At 41.4% G+C, this 7265-nt stretch overlaps 1 pseudogene; it reads right to left on the reverse strand.

The window, feature by feature from the left end:
* Positions 1–799: 799 nt before the first annotated feature.
* On the reverse strand, positions 800–2741 carry LOC101341249 (polyadenylate-binding protein 1 pseudogene; annotated as a pseudogene).
* Positions 2742–7265: the final 4524 nt, after the last annotated feature.

The following is a 7265-nucleotide window of genomic DNA, read 5'->3' on the forward strand; positions in this document are numbered from 1 at the left end:
ATCCTTCTTGTCGAGGATCTTCCTCTTTCTCGCTGACCCTCTGCTTATTAAGCATGAAGTACTTCTCCAGGCACTGGTGCCTCCTGATAATGTGTCCAAAGTATGTGAATCAATATCTCGCCAGCCTCACTTTCAAGAAGCACTCTGGCTGTACTTCTTCCAAGACACACTTGTTCATTCTTCTGGCAGTCCGTGGTATGTTCAATATTCTTTGCCAACACCATAACTCAAAGTCATCAATTCTTCTTCATTCTTCCTTATTCACTGTCCCACTTCAGCATGCTTATGAAGCAATGGAAAATACCATGGCTTGGATCAGGTGCACCTTAGTCCTTAAAGCAAAATCTTTGCTTTTCAACACTTTAAAGAGGTTTTTTGCAGCAGATTCGCCCAATGCAATATGTTGTTTGATTTACTTTATTTTTTTCCTTCAAGGTTTAAGAAATTTTTATTAAAGCAAGAATTTGATAATCCAAATTATGTTTCCTTGCTCAGTTATCAGTTCGGTCATCTAAAACCGAAGTGACATTCTGAGCTATTCCACAGTAAAGAACTACAAAATTAAAGAAAGAAATGCTTTAAATTTTTGTACTTCACTGGAATTTCTTTTTCCCAGGGTCTATAAAACATTAATTTGTTTTTATATTTTATGATTTTTGTTTTATTTTTTGTTATTTTTAAATGATTAAGTAATCTAGTACCAGCATTGTTTGCTAGACCTGGCATTTGCTTGGTACACAAGGTTCAAAGTTTCCTTCCCTTTTTTTTTTAAGTTTATATTTTGCATTTTTCTCCCCTCACAATATTTAAGTTTTTCGATGTTCAGGTATTTTTCTATGGTGAAGCACGGGTTTCTTTTTGTGGTCCCTGATCATTTTAAACAGTTGGAACACTCGTGGCACTGTTCACTGCTTTCTGGGCAGCCTCTTTAGCTTGGTGGGCTTGCAGTACGGTCACAGCTTCATCAATCTTACAACGAAGAGGCTCTGGAGATTCAATCATATAAAGAACTTCTGAATTATCAATCTCCAACAACATGCCAGCAGTCTCCCCAGCAAGAGTAAGGTGCATGGCTTGAATAAGAGGAAACAGCCATTCACCCAACGTTTGCTTTTGCTCTTGAGGAGGGGCAGATGTCAACATGGAAGCAGTCGAAGGTTCCTGATGTTGTACATGAACAGCAAGCTGCTGCATGATGTTGAGGACTGTGAACTCCTGCAGCATATTTATACGGGGGAATGGTCAGACAGAAGTAGCTGCAGCAGCTGCTGCTGCAAGATGGGGACCCATGGTCTGTGTTGATGTGTTACAACACCTTGCGTTGACATGACTCACGGAACCTGCAAAGAAGCTGGTCTCATATTACTAAATGGTGGTCTAGGAGCAGCTGGGAGGATAGCACTGGGCATATTTTGCCATGGATGAAGTCTGGCACCCTAGGCAGTCCAGCGAGGGCTTGGTCTTAATTGAGCAATTTGGCTAGAAGGACAGTATGCAGCACGGTTCTGAGTCTATGGGATAGGTGCCATGAAGTAACCTGAAGGAAGTGCTGGCTGGTAGGGGTTGATTACGGGGCTGGGCACAACCCTTACACTGCCATTCTCTTCATATACTTGTTAGTGAGGTGAGCCTGGCGGTCTTTGCACTGACCTAAAACTACATACAATGTCTTGGTGGTGGCAAATCTAACATTCATTTCTGTAACTGGCTTTTCTGTAAGTGGCTTCTTCTGGGGAGGAGAAACATACAAAACTAAACCCTTTGTGGTGACCACCCTCCATCATAACCTTTGCACTAGTGATTGTACCAAATGGAGAAAACTCTTTGTGGAGACGTTCACCATCAATACCATCATCAAGAGTTTTCACATATAAATTGACGCCCCGGTATCTGGTGATCCTATCTTGCTTCAACTGTTCAAATTTGCACTGAAGTTCCGTCTGCCACTCCACTTTTTTCTGTGCTCTAACAACATAAATTTGTTTCCCATTGAGTTTCTTTCCATTCACCTCGTTCACAGCTTTCTGTGCATCTTCATGCCTCTCAAAGCTCACAAATCCAAAACCTTTGGGTTTTCCACTTTCTTCTGTCATAACTTTCACACTTAAGACAGGCCCAGACTTGCCAAAGAGATCCTTAAGGCGCTCACCATCCATGTCTTCTCCAAAATTCTTGATGTAAGCATTGGTGAGTTCTTTCGCCCTAGCTCCACATTCTGCTTCTCGATGAGAAGCAAATCGTCCAATAAATACGATCATTTAGAAGTATCCCCTTCATTTTTTCAGTAGCTCGTTCAGCTGCTTATTGTGTTTCCAAATGTACAAATCCATGGCCTTTTTCATCACAAACCACCTTACAGGAGAGGATGTTATCAAAAGTAGAAAATGTATCATACAGTGCTTTATTGTCAATGGATTTGTCCACATTTTTATGAATATGTTGCCCAGTCCACTTTTTGGAAGCGATGGATCACTCTGAGACCACATGATGCGTACTGGCTCACCCTATATAACATCACAATCGATGGTGTCCAAAGCACAAAGCACACTCCCGTCCTCTGGCTGCTGGAAATTCACACACACGTACCCAGAGAGCGGCAGGTGGTGCGTCCCTGCTGACCCGGATAGAGAGGATGGGCCGGCCTGGCTGAACTTCTCGTAGAGCATCGCCTCGGTCACGTCGGGGAGTAGGTCCCCCACGTAGAGCGAGGCCACGGGGTAGCTGGGGGCACTGGGGTTCATCTCGGCACTCTGCCCGCAGGGCCACAGGCTGCGACCTTTCCGTGAGCGGAAAGAGAGTGCTGGGGCCTGAGGCCAGAGCCGGGAGGATGGGAGTGAGGACAAGAACAGAGGAACAAAAATCATCCAGAATCGAAATAACAAAACAAAAAACTATTCAACGGCCACAGAACTGGGCGGATCTCCTGCCGCCGGCTGCTGGCTGGGGAACGGTGGCGGTGGCGGTCCTGGCAGTGAACTGCTGTGGGGCCGCAGGTGGGAGGGTCAGTCTCACTGCTTCACAGGGTTATTTTATAAAAGAGGAAGAAGGAAAAAAAAAAAAAAAAAGCCTCCAGCGTGGGGAGATGCGAATTTTTTGTAATTTTTTTTTTTTGTTAATACTAAATGTGTGTTCTGAGCCAAGCACACGCTCTGCACTCTCAGCACTAACCAATGGGAAGAAACGGTCCTTTGATTTCTTGACTGCTGCCTGCATGGGCATTGATTTTGGATCCGAGTAAGATGAAATCATTGACAATTTCAATCTTGTCTCCATTTATCATGATGTTCCCTATTGGTCCAGTTGTGAGGATTTTTGTTTTCTTTATGTTGAGGTGTAATCCATACTGAAGGCTGTGCTCTTTGACGGTTATCAGTAAGTGTTTCAAGTCCTCTTCGCTTTCAGCAAGCAAGGTTGTGTCATCTGCACACTAGCAGGTTGTTAATGAGTCTTCCTCCATTCCTGATGTCCCATTCTCCTTCATATAGTCCAGCTTCTCCAAGTATTTGCTTAGCATACAGATTGACTAAGTATGGTTAAGGAACATAACCTTGCCTCACATCTTTCCTGATTTAAACCATGCAATATCCTCTTGTTCTGTTCCAACAACTGCCTCTTGCTCTATATACAGGTTCCTCATGAACACAATTAAGTATTCTGGAATTCTCATTCTTTGCAATGTTATCTGTAATTTCCTATGATCCACACAGTCAAATGCGTTTGTATAATCAATAAAACACAGGTAAACATCTTTCTGGTGTTCTCTGCTTTCAGCAAAGATCCATCTGACATCAGCAATGATATCCCTCATTTCACATCCTCTTCTGAATTCAGCTTGAATTTCTGGCAGTTCCCTGTTAATATACAGCTGCACCAGTTTTTGAATTATCTTCAGCAACCTTTTCCTTGCAGGTGATGTTAGTGATAATGTTCGATAATTTCCACATTCTGTTGGTCACCTTTCTTTGGAATGGGCACAGATATGGATTTTTTCCAGCTGGTTGGCCAGGTAGCTCGCTTCAAATTTCTTGTCATAGACGAGTGGGCACTTCCAGTGCTGCATCCGTTTGCTGAAACATCTCAATTGGTATTCAGTCAATTCCTTGTTTTTGCCAAAGCTTCAGTGCAGCTTGAAAATCTTCCCTCAATACTGTCGATTCTTGATCACATGCTACCTCCTGAAATGGTTGAACGTCCACCAGTTTTGTTTTGTTTTTTTTTTTTTTGGTGTAGTGACTCTGTGTGTTCCTTCCATCTTCTTTTGTTGAGTCATGCATCATTCAATATTTTGCCCATAAACCATAAAAACCAAACACATTGCCATCTAGTTGATTCCAACTTATAACGACCCTATAGGACAGAGTAGAACTGCCCCAGAGGGTTTCTAAGGAGCAGCTGGTGGATTCAAACTGCTGACCTTTTGGTTAGCAGCCTAGCTCTTAACCACTGTGCCACCAGGACTCCTATTTTTCCCACAGAGTCCTTTAAAATTGCAACTCAAGTCTTCAATTTTTTCTTCAGTTCTTTCAGTTTGAGAGAAATGCCAAGCATGTCCTTCCCTCTTGTTTTTCTAACTCCAGGTCTTTGTACTTTTCACTATTATACCTTACTTTGTCTTCTCGAGCTACCCTTTGAAATCTTCTGTTCAGCTCTTTTACTTCATCATATCTTCCATTCACTTCAGCTTTTCAATATTCAAGAGCAAATTTCAGAGTCTCTTCTGAAATTCATTTTTGTCATTTCTTTCTTTTCTGTCTTTTTACTGACCCTTTGCTTTCTTCATGTATAACATCCTTGATGTAATCCCATCACTCATCTGGTCTTTGGTCACTAGTGTTCAGTCTATTCTTGAGGTGATCTCCAAATTGAGGTGAGATATACTCAAGATTGCATTTTTCTCTCCTGGACTTGTTTGAATTTTTTTCAGCTTCAACTGGAACTTTCATATGAGCGGTTGATTATCTGTTCCTCAGTTGGCCCCTGGCCTTGTTCTGACTGATGATATTGAGCTTTTCCTTCCTCTTTCCACAGACGTAGTCAATTTGATTCCTTCTGCCAAGACCCACACGTGTAGTCACATTTTATGTTGATGAAAAAAGGTATTTACAATGATTAAGTTGTTGTCCTTGCAAAATTCTATCCTGCCATTTCTGAAGACTTTTTTTATCACCAAGGCCATATTTTCCAACTACCAGTCCTCCTTCTTTGTTTCTAACTTTTGCATTCCTATCACCGGTAAGTATCAATCATCTTGATCACATGATTAATAAATTTCAGACTGCAGAGGTTGTTAAAAATATTCCATTTCCTCATCTTTGGCATTAGTGGCTGGTGCTTAAGTTTGAATAATAGTCCTGTTAACTGGTCTTCCTTGTCAGCGTATGGATATTGCCCTATTACTGACATTGTTGTGATTGAGTGAGGAGAGATCTTGAAATGTTCTTTTTGATAGTGAATGTGACACCGTTCCTCTTTAATTTGTCATTCCTGGCATAATTAGACCATATGATTGTCTGATTTAAAATGTCTAATACCTGTCCATTTCAGCTCACTAATGCCTAGGACATAGTTTTTCATGCATTCCATTTCAATGTTGATAATTTCCAATTTTCCTAGATTCATACTTCATATGTTTCTCATTCTGATTATTAATGGATGTTTGCAGCTGTTTCTTCTCATTTTGAGTCATACCACATCAGCAAATGAAGGTCCTGAAAGCTTTATAGCATTCATGTCATTAAGGTTGACTCTACTTTGAGAAGGCAGTTCTTCCCCAGTCATATTTTGAGTGCCTTCCAACCCTAGGTGCTTATCTTCTGGCACTATATCAGACAGTGTTCTGCTATTCATAAGGTTTTCACTGGTCACTTTTTCAGAAGTAGACCTTCAGGCCCTTCTTGCTAGACTGTCTTTGTCTGAAGCTCTGCTGAAACCTGTCCACTGTGGGTGACCCTCCTGCTATTTGAAATACCAGTGGCATAGCTTCCAGCACCACAGTACCACAAACTGACACAGTTCGGTTCTAGAGGAACAAAATTATAAGGATGAGTTTTCTGAATTGGTTCTCAAATCTAGTTAGTCTTAAAGACACAAATGACTCTGCCTTCGTAGAAAAGAGGACATTGCTAATCCATGGCATTAAATGGTAATAGAAATATGCAAAATATTACCACCACTGGATCAAATGTTTGAGAGACAATGCTCTAGGTGATTGCATATTTGATACTTTTCTACAATTTTGTCAGAATGAGAAGTAAAAGGAAGCTGGTTGTTTGGACCTACTTTCGCTAGACAAAAATGGTGAAAGAAAGGGATGAGCTCAAAACTTCAGAGTCACAGCTCAAGTATGACATACAAGACCTGAAAGTTGCCACTTGTGCCCGGAAAGTAACAGAGCTGATGTTACAGAAATCCAAATGCAACATCTTTTTCCTAAGAGTGGCTGAATTACAATGCCAATTGAATTCCCAACCTTGAATGGTGTCTGAAGTTAAAGTGAGGTATTGGTTGGGAAGAAACGGGATCCTGAAATTTGGGATGGGGACATATGGGCAGATAATCAGGATCTGGGGAAATGAGCCCCTAAATTCTATTGAATCACTCCTTCCAACCAGGAGTTCCCAACACTCCTTCTTTTCCCATGTGAAGGGATTACTCTTTGTCTGCTCAGCCACCCTTTCCAGTAAAACCATTATCACTTGCACCCCCACCTTATAAGACTAACCCAGCTGTGCTTGAAGAGTCTTTGAGAAATAGCCTGGGACAGTACCTGCAGCATTGCCTGAGGCATAGCCTAATGTAGATGCCTTCCAAGACATTTAGTGTGTTCTGTGTATGTATGTATACCTATTGCCATCAAGTTGATTCCAACTCATAACAACCCTATAGGACAGAGTAGAACTGTCCCATAGGATTTCTGAGGAGAGACTGGTGGATTTGAACTGCAAACATTTTGGTTAGCAGCCAAATGCTTAACCACTGTTCCACCAGTATTCCATATATATATATATATGTATACAAACAAACACACACCTATTCCTCACTTAACGACTATCTCATTATCCGATATTTAACATTTATGACAACAGTAAAAAATCTGGAGGAGTTCCAGCAAAATGGCGCTCTACTCAGAAGCACCACGCTGTCCCTCCACAGCAAAGATCCAAAAAACTAAGCCAAACAGAGAATACAACAATCCTGAAACCCTAAAACATCAAATGAAGAGATAAAGAACTCAGCCAAGCACCAAATGGAGTGAGAAAACTGAC

The sequence above is a fragment of the Trichechus manatus genome, unplaced genomic scaffold (assembly GCF_000243295.1).
Source record: "Trichechus manatus latirostris isolate Lorelei unplaced genomic scaffold, TriManLat1.0 scaffold00089, whole genome shotgun sequence".
NCBI classification, from domain to species: Eukaryota; Metazoa; Chordata; class Mammalia; order Sirenia; family Trichechidae; genus Trichechus; species Trichechus manatus.